Raw genomic sequence first — 12,066 nt, forward strand, 5'->3', positions numbered from 1 at the left:
CAAGTCCCCACCATCCAACTCTCTTGTCGTACAAAACAACAAACACTCTCACGTCTACTTTCCTTTTCAAAATTTATTATTATTATTATTGACATTTATCACCATTAATTATTCTCAATTATCTACATTATTATTTTCACCAACCGCTTTATTTCTTTATTTAGCTGAATCTTTGCTCCAACTTTTAATAATAATTGTAATAATCAAGAGAAATTTATTGAAACAGGCATGCTGGTTGACGATTATTTCAAACTATGCACAAAATTTTAACACATGTAGCCCGAATGAAAACAAAATTTGGTACCAAAAAAAAAATGTGACGTCTCTCAACTAAGCTACGGTGATGTTTAAACGTGAATAAAAGAGCGGCATAGGTAACTTGTTTACCTAAGCTCTAGAGGTGTTTGCCTGCTCAGATGTTTGGCACCTCTATTTATGTTTACCCATAGCAGACAAAATACCGGGCTGCTCATCGAAATTCGGTTCAACCGGTTTTTAAAACGCTGGTTAAATCGTTAAACATTCCCATTTTGATAATTTCCCAAACATTAATTAACTAAACATCAATCAATACAGAAATTTGCTGTCTGTCTACATTTATCGCCCTCATGGACCAGTCGGAAACTCCCCGCACTTGTTACACCTCGTCGCCATCGCCACCAACACCTGCCTACACGACGGACACGTCGAGTGCCCGCCCAGCCACGTATCAATGCAGTCAACATGAAACCGATGGCCACAGTGCGGCAGCACACGGACCTCATCTCCATTAACGTACTCTCCCAAACAAATCGCACACTCACACCAAGATTCCTTTCCATACATCTCATCGGCATCATAAGTGAACTTCGGAAGTGCCTCAATCATCTTCTTCTTGATTCCTTTATTCGCAGCAAACTGCTGGTTTTGAGTTCGGCTACGGAGCCACGCGCAACGAGCCACCGCGATCAAAGCGACTAGGCAGATCAAGCCGCATAGGAGAGCCGCCAGGATGATGACGTAATCCGACTCCAAAGCCGCTGGCTCAGGCGGTTGAGCCACGTCATCAAAGGTCGAGAGAGTTCGGTACGGGCGAGTCATTGTTCGTTAACAAATCATCATCATCATCGTACTCAGTATATCCCACCAATAGCAAGGCTATGGTAGGGTCTTAGGAGGGTAAGATGTAGACAGCCTTACCTCTATCCATAGGGATAGAGAGGCTGCTTCCGGTGAGACCCCCGGCTCGATAGTAGTTTTGCATCAAGCCTTGGACATAAGGCACATAGCACTCAATCATCGGGACACCGGCTGATCGGTGCACGTGCCCTTGTCTTTCGGCTATCAACGCCACCACATGATGCCTGATTAACCTTCCGCCACTTTTAACGTTATTTTCACGAGATTAGTAAAATAACGTCAAAATTAGTGCAATTTTACTTTTGCCCACCCGAGGGTTCACACATATATACATTATACGCGCGCACCGCAAGCAGGGCGTATTGTTCGTTAACAAAGATTTAAAAATATAAAATAAATATTTTTTTGATGGGTGGATCGAAAGGGGAATATATATAACGCATGGGCTTCAACAGAATTAGTAGACGTGGCATGTAAACGGGCAAAGGATTGAAATAGATTTACATTTAATATGGTGTGTGGTGTGCTACTGTTACAGAGTTAGTCACGTGTACGGTGCATGTTGTTTTTCGGAATTATTTTTAATAAAAAAATGGAGTTTCTGTTATAGTACCGGCGGCGGCAAGTAGTTTTGTAGCAACCTGCCTACGAAAACTTATCTACTTAAATTTACATAGAAATTAGAAAAGCCTCAGGAGCGATGAGAACGATGCTAAATTTAGAACCGAATGGCTAAACGTGATGTGAGTCATTCGGTTTTTAAGTGGGAAATTCTGAAAATAATTTAAAAGAAGAGAGAAAGTATGAAAATATTCATTGAAATTTTCAACTTACCAAAACAATCCAATGAAATATATTAGCGTTGATACATTTGGTCTGAAATTCGCCCACCACTAAATCATTGACACGTGTAAAGTAACTGACACAATCCGATAGTTTTACTTTCAAATCGATCTGTCCTGATTATTTTGGTCTGAAATTCGTGTTCACGTGAAATTCATCTGACCAGACGAATTTCACGTGAATTTCGTGATCATATCATCTTCATCTTCACCTTCTTCATCTTCATCTTTATCACATCCTCCCTTTGCCGCCGCCGCCACCCATCTCCTTCCCTGAAGAACTCCAAGAGCTCAACATTTTCCGACGAGCCACCGCCATCGCCGGAAATTCATATGGATATGATCGGTGGTGGCGGTGGCTCGCCAGAAATGTTGAGCTCTTGGAGTTCTTCAGGGAAGGAGATGGGTGGCGGCGGCGAATGGGAGGATATGACGAAGATGAAGATGAATATGAAGTAGGCGAAGATGAGGATGAAGAAGATGCAGAAATTGAAGATGATGAAGAAGATGGTGTTTTTTTGAATTTCGTCTCCAAAGATAGAATTCACATGAAATTCATCTAATCAAACGAATTTAAAAAAAACACGAATTTCTATGGAGATGACTTTCAAACAAAGATGCTTTTCGAACAAAAATAATATGGTCAGATTTATTAGAAGGCAAAACCCACGTGATAGATAAGAGATGAGATACTTATCAGAATATTAGTGGCTCTTGAAATCTATTGGTTATATTACCAATGCTTCGGATCCGATGGTTTTCAATGGATGTTTTTTGGAACTTGATATTTTCTAAAACTATTTTGATACACTCTCTCTTCTTTTAAACTATTTTCAGAATTTCGCTTTTTAACTTTATGGTTCAATTGGAAATTGTGGGCCGAACACTTGTCAACTGGACAGGCCCGAACTAGACTTTACGTTTCTTTACCTTCCAAGGTTTAAATTCATGACTTCTTATTTCACATCTTAAACACCTTACCACCCTATCAGAATGATAATAACGGTCCGAACCAAACTTGATTCACAATATCTTGATTCTTTATTTTATAGAGTACTGAAATGAAATAAGTGCCTATAAAAGACAACCAAGTGATAAGATGTGTGCTCTCTATTTAAGAGATTTAAGAGATGGGGGTGGTTTTAATCCCCTATAAAAATGAATAAAACTGGATATATATTAACTCAACATGCTATTGAAAATTTTACTATATGTTTTGAACTTCTACCAATCATACAAAGCACAATTTACTGACCCGTCTAACCATAAGGTAGTTTTGGTGGTTTTAGAGGCCAACATGTTTGGGTTCAAAATTTGTCTTTGGTGAGTCGGTTTTGGGTGGGAGCGTACTTGTGGAAGAACGGTAAAGGTTGAAGGTAGTAGGAGCGTGGTTGGATGAGTCAGGAAAATATTAAACAAACACTTTTATAGATATTGATAAATTTTTGTTATAAAAAGTAATTATATTAAGAGGTTCAAGTTTTTTTTTTAATTCTCCTTGTTTTGACCGATCAAAGTGCAACCGTAAGTTTAAAAATTCGTTTCAATCACTGATTAGCAATCCAACCCATGTAAGCTAAACGAAAAAAAATAGTCTTGTTTCCCGGTTTGACTGGCTAGTCTAGGCTTGATTTTATAGAACAGCTAACTCACAGATCTTGTAATGCTACTCCCAAATCGATACCTTTTGTTCACCATGAGAATAAAACCTTGAATCATTAGATGAGGAATACCGTGATAAACACACTTAAGCGACAATCCGAAAGTGGTCCGGGCTTGATAACATGCTTAAAAACTTCCCATCTATTAAGCTCTTCATACCTACCGACAACTCCTTTGTTAAACAACATCTTTCTGTTCTATCTTCCTAACTTCTTGTCGATTAAGTGATTGTCATCATTGATGCAAAGGGACACGCGTGGCCTTTTGAACCAATTCCTGCTGTATGTGAGGTATTTGTTTACAAATTTATTTCTCTCTTTTAAAATTATGAAACTTATTATAGCCTTTTTATTTCAAGTATCCAACTTGCATCTTTACCGATGCGCTTAGGGGGTTTAGGCCTTCTTTCGGCTCATGATGTTGGGGTTTACGCTTTTGTAGCGTCGAGGGCTCAGTCTTGGAAGCTACAGAATCACATCTTAAGGAATAGCGGAGTTGTCGACCTGGACCCAGACTACGTGCAGGCCCTGGAACGCCTAAATGGCGCTCTCCCAGACTTTGACATTGGCGGTTTCTCTAATATGGACACCGCCCCACCAAAGCCTCAAAAAACTTTGGCGAATGCCCTTTTTGGAAAAATCGCTCAGAGCCTGGGAGAAGTTTTTGGATTGTCCCCCCGACATAAGGCGGTTTTTGAATGCTTACAAGGTCCTCATGCCCAAGATTTTCTGACCGTTATCCCGATTGATGGCTTGGGCCAAAGCATGTCTGCGGTCGAGTATAGGGCCATTCTTAAGTACTGTTTGATGGTCCCAATGTACCCAGAAGACGAAACATGTCCGATCTGCCGTAAGGCCTGCCTGGATAAATTCGGAGAGCATGCGGTTCATTGCAAGGAGATGCCTGGGTTCAAATACCGACATGATTGGGTGCGGGACGTTCTTTGGGACATCTTAAGGCGAGCTGGGATATCAGCTAAAAAGGAAGCCCCCGTAAACTTCCTTACAGACCCCACGGAAGGGAGATCCACTCTACGACCGGCAGATTTGCTCGTCTTTGGTTGGGCCGGGGGAAAGCACGCTTATGTTGACCTCACAGGGGTATCTCCCTTAGCTGGTTTGAGGGATAATGGGTTTGCAGCTGGGAAAACAATGAAAAGGGCTGAAACGAAGAAGGTGGAGAAACATGCTAAAGCCTGCGAAGAGAACCAACATGTTTTTGTCCCTCTGGCTTTTGATACATTTGGCTCCTTGGCACCGGAAGCTATCCGTTTTCTAACCAGGGTCCAACAGGTTGTGCATAGCAATGTGTCGACTCCAAAGGGGCAGGGGTATGTCTTTAGCAGGTTAGGGTTTGCAATTCAGAAAGGGGTGGCGACGCAACTTGTTGCTCGCCTACCTGCTATATTGATGTAATATCTATGTTTCTACATATTGGAACCCAATTTTTGACACATCTAAATAAAGAAAAAGTATCCAACTAAAAAAACCACTTTGATGGTTGAATTTGAAAGAATAATAATGTTTTGGGCCCAATGCAGAATTATGGAGCGTGGCTTGCTTTCCACTTTCCAGCAACATAAAAGCCCATATTATTTATTCTAGTTAGCAAGAAAAATATTTTACATAAAAATATTCCGTTGCCGGAACTTGAACCCGGGTCTCTCGTGTGAGAGCCGAGATCCTAACCAACTAGACTACAACGGACTACTTGCTCAGTGTCAACCTGCAATCAATATTATGGTATCTCGTAGGTAATGTTTTCTCAGGATCACAACTTATAAGCTAGTGGACAGCTGGACAAGATAAAATTCCAAGTACCTACTTAAAAACCTGAAGAATGGTATATTGGTAACCCTTTGATGGTTGTGTTGGCGTGTATCAATTTCACCTTTTTGCCTATAGCTAATTTGGCAATTGGTACTGAACAATAATATATTGTAATCATGATCATTCTTTTGAAACATGTGTGTGATAGTCGAACGTTTATGCAAAATTTAGAACTTGACAAGGTAATACATTTCGAGACTAAAACTATATGCGTATACGCAAATGATCGAGGCAACATGATTTAAACCCCTTGTGTTATCCTTTTTCTATATGTTTTCTATCACCGACAACAATATCTCTTAGTTTGCCAAATTTGAGTCTTTTCCCTTTCGTTTCAAACAGAACGCAACTTATTACAAATTTAGCCACTTAGGCAAAAAGTCTTTTCTCAATTTCACCCATTTATGCAAAATACGGCCTTTTTGGAAAACACCTTTGTGTGACTTCTTTTTAAATTTTATAATCCCAATTCGGAGAATCTTATAAAAATAACCTAACAATAATAATAAGAAGAAGAAAGAGAAAAGAAAAGAAGAAAACGATTAAAATCTAGTTGACATTTTGAGTTACAACCCTCATAGCATGATAGCACTATTGTATAGTTTCTATTTTCCGTCACAAAAATAAATGTATACCTTAAGCTGGTACTTTTTCATTTTAGTTACTTTTTACCAAATTTTCACACCTAAACCCAAGCCTACATTGCAACCCCTTTTAAAAGTCCCCTTATGTATGTGTATTTACGTTAACAAGTGAAGTTTTGATTTCTTATCAAACATATGATATTTGTATGCTTTGTTTCGGCATGAATTTTACACTTAAAACACATATAAATCGGGCGAGTGCTAAGTGAATATTTGTTTGATGTATATGAAGAAAAATTTAGTAGACTAGTTACGATTGTATGTATTTCTTCTAAAAATTTTAAAAATATCATGGTGACTTAGAGTTATATGCTTACGAGAACCGGTTATAGGTGATGGTCGGGTACTTTGTATATATATTAGTGTGGTAATTATATAGTTTTATTTAGTATATTGTTAGAACTTTGTTACTTCATACGTGCTTTTGTATTTCATGGCATTGATCGTTAAAGATGCTACATTGGAAACTTGTACGAGCATGAAATGATATCTCGGGAAGACCGGAGCATAAATTGAAGTCTTGGGAAGTGTTAGAAGGATTCGGGAAGAGTTTGGATGAAACCTAAAGCCGATGCTAAAACTGAATAAGATGGGTTCACAAAAAGCGACTAAGAAGTAAAACGATCATATCTTGGGATAGAAAATGAGTTACGGGACCCATAATATATGAATATTGGGTTTCTCAACGAGAGGAATCGAAATATGAAGTTATCTTGGTCCATCACGATACGCGATGGACCAAAAAGAAGACCCATCGCGATAAGCGATGGGTCCCACAGACGGGAAAGTATAGGGTTTTTATTATATCGTTTTGACGACCCTAATGGTCATTAAGCAGTTCCAAATGAATTTCAGAGCAGCAAAAGAAGAAAACCATCATTCCCATTCATCTTTAGGCCCTATACATGTTCCATATCATCAAAATCGAAGACCGAGAGATGACGAATCGCGGCTAGTCCTTTCGAGTCATACCCGGAATGTAAAGTTTGTAATTTTTCAGTAGTTTACTCATGTACTAGAACAATTAGTTGTAATTATCTTTTGTTAATCTATGAGTATTGATGTTTAGTATTACTGTACATTTAGTCGGTTTAGGTTTTTGTCGATTAGAACGATTAGTTTTTCGATTGCTATAATAATTGCTCGTAGAGTTGTATTGACTAGTTATTTACAAGGAAGCATACAATTGCCCTTAGTTGAGTCACACTGGTAGGGACCTTTTGATAACCAGTGCTGTGTGTTAGCGATTGTGGATACCTACGGTTTAGCTCGTTAAACAATCTTTAGTTGACTTAGGATAATTAGTCTGTTAGGTTGCATGAGACTACTGTTAATTGTTTATTTGGATTCCCGGGTGTGATTTGCTTTGCTTATTGATTAACTCTTTGCTAATTGCTAATGTAATCAGTACTTTTGACATTTTACTTCATAATGTTAGGAATCAGTTTCACATTGCCCTGACCACATACTCCTGGTGGTTCTAATCAGCACTTTTGACAGTTTACTTCATAATGTTAGAAATCAGTATCACATTGCCCTGAACACATACTCCTAGTGGTTCGACGCCATACTTACCCTAGCTTTCTTAGGTGATTAGGAATTGGATTTAATTTTTTTTACTAGATAGCGATAATTTAGCATCAGTAGGTTGGAATCTTAACACACTTGTAGATTACCAATTTTTTCTACCTATTATTTTTCGGTGTGTTTAAAGCAATATCTTGTGTTTTGCTTGAGGATAGACAAATATTCAAATGTGGGGATATTTGATGTGCGCAAATACGTACATATATTTCATATTTATTCAAGGCTCTGCTTTAGTCATTTTTTTGCAAAAAGTTAGTTATTTATTTGTTTAATTTTTAGTTTTCAGGGATAAATAGACCATTAAAAGACAAAACAAAAGTTCTCGTGTTGAAAATCAAGTTTTTACAAGGAAATTGACGAAAACAGGCCTAGTGCTTCTGAAGGTACGCGGCGCCCCATGCTTTGACATTGAGGAAAAAGCAAAGAAGATTGCAAAATATCGTGGGTACAAGCTCTCCATTGACAATCTTCGAACAGTTGACCCTTCTTTTGTTTGGAACACAAAGTTCCTGCATAAACATAAGAGATTACTATGCATTCAGTTAGCTTTACCACTCATCCTTGTTTGTCACAAATAGGGAATTGACAACGTTCTCCTTCAACTTTGTCTTATTTGCCATCAAGATGGCCTAGCATAAGGTGATCTCATGCTGTCCGGTAGATCAATTGGGCGTCATGGTCGTTTTTTGGTGTGCAGGATATGATAACTTACCATGTACATTGAAAGGAATTATATAATTAGGAGTTGTTGCATTTTTTTTACCTGATCCTTTATGTTTGTAATTGCCTTGAAATAATAACCAATACCACACAAAGTAACATGTATAAATTGTATTGTTACCTATCTAGCCATAGGTGTGGCATGAGGTTCAGGTAAATCAACATGTACATTGAAGGGAATAGAACAATCAGAAACTACTATTGTTGTTGTTGTTTATGCCTGATCCATTTTAGTTTATTAAATTAAACGGTCAGCAGATGGTGTTTTTTTGAAGTGGCATGTCTTTCTTTCTATTTACAACCAAAGTTGCTCAGTTTTTTCGAGCATTTTACACCTATATTGTGTAGCCTTCACCTCTGCATTATCTCTTGCTCAGTCCACCATTTAATCCCATTCATTCATTTTATTGGCTTACTTTCTTTAGACATCATGCCTTCCACATTTCCCTCGTTAGCACTGGTGTTGTCCACATTGTTGCGGTATTTTGTAAACCTTAGCATCATCACTTTCATACTTATTTTCGCTTCTGTTATTAGTTCTTGAACATCACCAACAAAATCATCAATTAGATAAACAAAACCCAGATAAACAAAATCAATATAGTGACTTAACTCAAAAGGTCAACGAGTCGTGGTAATGCTCTCTACCATTCAAGACTTTTTTCGTTCAACTCAAACATGCTATTAGATTGCTATACCAATCCAAACTTTTTATATTCACATTCCGGTGCGTCCTTTTCAAGAAACGCAAGTTCGCCTTTGACTCTTTTGTCCATGAACCATTCACGGTGTTGAAATGTTATTAATATATTTAGCTTGAACAATTGCCCATTATTGGTTGATGACTTCATCATACGTTTAAGGTAAACAAAAGTTAACTCTTAAGCAAATCCAAATTGCGATATCCATTCTCTAATAACTGGATCTTTTAAATGAGATTTACTTGTCTCAATCGCACTAATCTTTCCCATTGGAATCCTATGTACATTGACCATTGTTAACTAACTGCGTTGTTATTCATATTACATGTACCCTAACATTTACACAGTTGGTTTCATGGTCATAATTGCTCAACATATAGTACCCGAATTTTGCTGGAACACATGATATCTTCAACTACTTTATAGACACAAAACCTATGTCATCCATGGTAATGGTTACTGTGTAAATGTTGAGACACATGTAATACGAATAACAAGGCAGTTGGTTAACGATATACTTGAGATTCCAATGGAGAAGATAGTGTGATGGAGACAAATAAACCTCATTTAAAGGATCCGATTGTTAGAAAATGGACGTCACAATTGGGTGTTTCTAAAGAGTTGAAATCTTTGTTAGCCTTAAATGTAAGATGAAATCATCAACCAACAGTGGGTGATTGCTCGTGCTAAATTGTTGGTAGCATTCATCATTATGAATGTTTATGTACAAAAGTGTTTAAAGTGAACATGTGTTTCATGAATAGATGCACGAAATATGGATATGAAAAGTTTGGATTGGTGTAGCTATCAAATAACATGTGTAAGGAAAATGAGAAAAGCATAGAATGGTAGAAAGAATTACCACGATCCGTTGACATTGTTGGCAGTAAGTTAAGTCACCATGTTGATTTGGTTTATAATAATACATATCTAACTAATTTTGTGTGATTTGCAGTTGGTATATGCACACGGTAAGGGTTGGTACGTACCTTCAAACTTGTCAGCTCTCCAACACTATGACAATGTGGCTTACCATAAACGGGAATCTAATGTGGAAAATGATGGAACACCATCTAGGCCTTGGTTGACAACCCCAAACCAAATACTAACTAAAGGTAAAAAAAATCCAACGAAAACAAGGATGTGTCAGATGATGAAGCTTCAAATGGTAATACTTCTAAAGATGGAAAATTAAAGGGTACCGATGATGGAAAAGTAGACGATAGTGAAGATGAATATAACATTGATATATGTTCTCGTGGCCTTAATGATGGATTTGTTCCAATGAGCATGGTTGAGGAGAAAAACGTAACAACATAAGTGACTAAGAACGCGATATAGCAATTGATCAGGCTTGGTTACACTAAAAGTACTCATCCATATGTCTCAACAGGGTTTAAACCAATGAATGCAAAGATGCATCTCAATCTAATTACACAACTATATTTTATGTTGCGTTATGGTAAAAGATCATCTAATTGTTCAACTAAAAATTTTATAGGAATGGGAGGCCTTAATTGACATAAGCGTTATGAAACTTGATGATTTTGTTGGCGACGCTGAGAAACTAGTAACAGAAGGAAAAACTAAGTATGAAAGTGTAACATGGGATGTCTAAAGAAAGTGAGCCAATAAAATGAATGAAAGGGTTAAAAAGGTGGGCCACAAAGAAGGTATGCGTGAGACAGATGTTGGGTTCATAGGTCTTGGCCAGGTTTATTATTTGAAATCAAAAGAGGAGATGGGTGAGGGCGGCCGGGCCCAAGCTCAGCCCGGTTTAGATTTCTTCTTTAATAAGTTATAAACCCTAGATCAATCTCTATATATATGACGTCATGTACTTGTAATCCCTTGTCACTCAATAAAGAATACCTAGTTGCCACCCGTGGACGTAGGTTAGTTTATACCTGAACCACGTTCAATCCTCGTGTTCGTTTATTGCTTTTGCCTGTGTAAAATTTTTTGTGTGCATTTAATCCTAACAAGTGGTATCAATAGCTTAGGTTCGGATCACACGAAGAGCACGTTGAACCAGTCTCATACGACGCCGCAGCACCAAGAGTCGGAGCTAGGGTTCCGCCATGGTACCAGTAGCCACCGTCAGTTTCGTTACGCCATCATAGAAGGGTAATCTTCGGCTAGGGCTCTGCCATACCCAATCGCCGACGATCAGAGTTTCAGCTTCTGTTAGTTTTTTGAAAGTAAGTAACTAAAGTCAACCCACCATGTGCGGCTGTGCGCCGTTGTAATTAGAAGACCCCTTTTTGTATTTCTTTTCTTTTCTTTTGCCAAAAACATGGAGAAGTGTGACCAAAACTTCTGTTGGTTTTACCTATTCACTTTAGGCCATGAATTAAGACCCCATATTTGGCAAAATTAATTTATTTGAGTGGGCTAATTTGGCTAAGATATAATTATTGGGTCAACTTCCTATTTTGCAAAGTATGAGCCAAGAACAGTTGAATCAAGATCCTATTTTTGTTGAAGAGCAGTTATTTAACCAGAAGAAGCGTTAAAAAACCAGAGAACCGGTGCCAACCGTGTTTGTTAGGTTTTATTGTTTCAGTTTGAAGTTCAATGTCTGATTTGCAGTTTGATATTTCCGCTGCTTTTAAATAGGCTGATTTTTTAACAGAGTTCAGTAAAACAGTCGTTAAGTTCAGGTCCATGCCATTGCTGTGTCTGTCTCTGTTTTTATTCGGGTTTTCATTTAGTCATTGTTATAGCAGGAGGTGGAAAGGTTTCGATACAAAAGTTTGACGCACAAAAGTTTGGTTGGTGGAAGATGTAGATTGAGGCGCTACTTTGTTAGAAAGACTTGGACATAGTGTTTGAGGATGAAAAAACAGAAAAGTTGTTAGATGAAGATTGGAAGAAGTTAGACAAGAAGGCTATGGCTCGTATTACTTTGTCGTTGTCGAAAGATGTCCCATTTAACATCATGAAAGAAACCACAGTGCGC

The 12,066-nt window shown here is 38.0% G+C and overlaps 1 pseudogene; it reads right to left on the reverse strand.

Moving 5' to 3' along the window:
- Window positions 1–606: 606 nt before the first annotated feature.
- On the reverse strand, window positions 607–1,080 carry LOC143577734 (RING-H2 finger protein ATL80 pseudogene; annotated as a pseudogene).
- Window positions 1,081–12,066: the final 10,986 nt, after the last annotated feature.

The sequence above is a fragment of the Bidens hawaiensis genome, unplaced genomic scaffold (assembly GCF_021521415.1).
Source record: "Bidens hawaiensis isolate Kalapana, Puna unplaced genomic scaffold, B.hawaiensis_p1.1 tig00028789_1, whole genome shotgun sequence".
NCBI lineage: Eukaryota > Viridiplantae > Streptophyta > Magnoliopsida > Asterales > Asteraceae > Bidens > Bidens hawaiensis.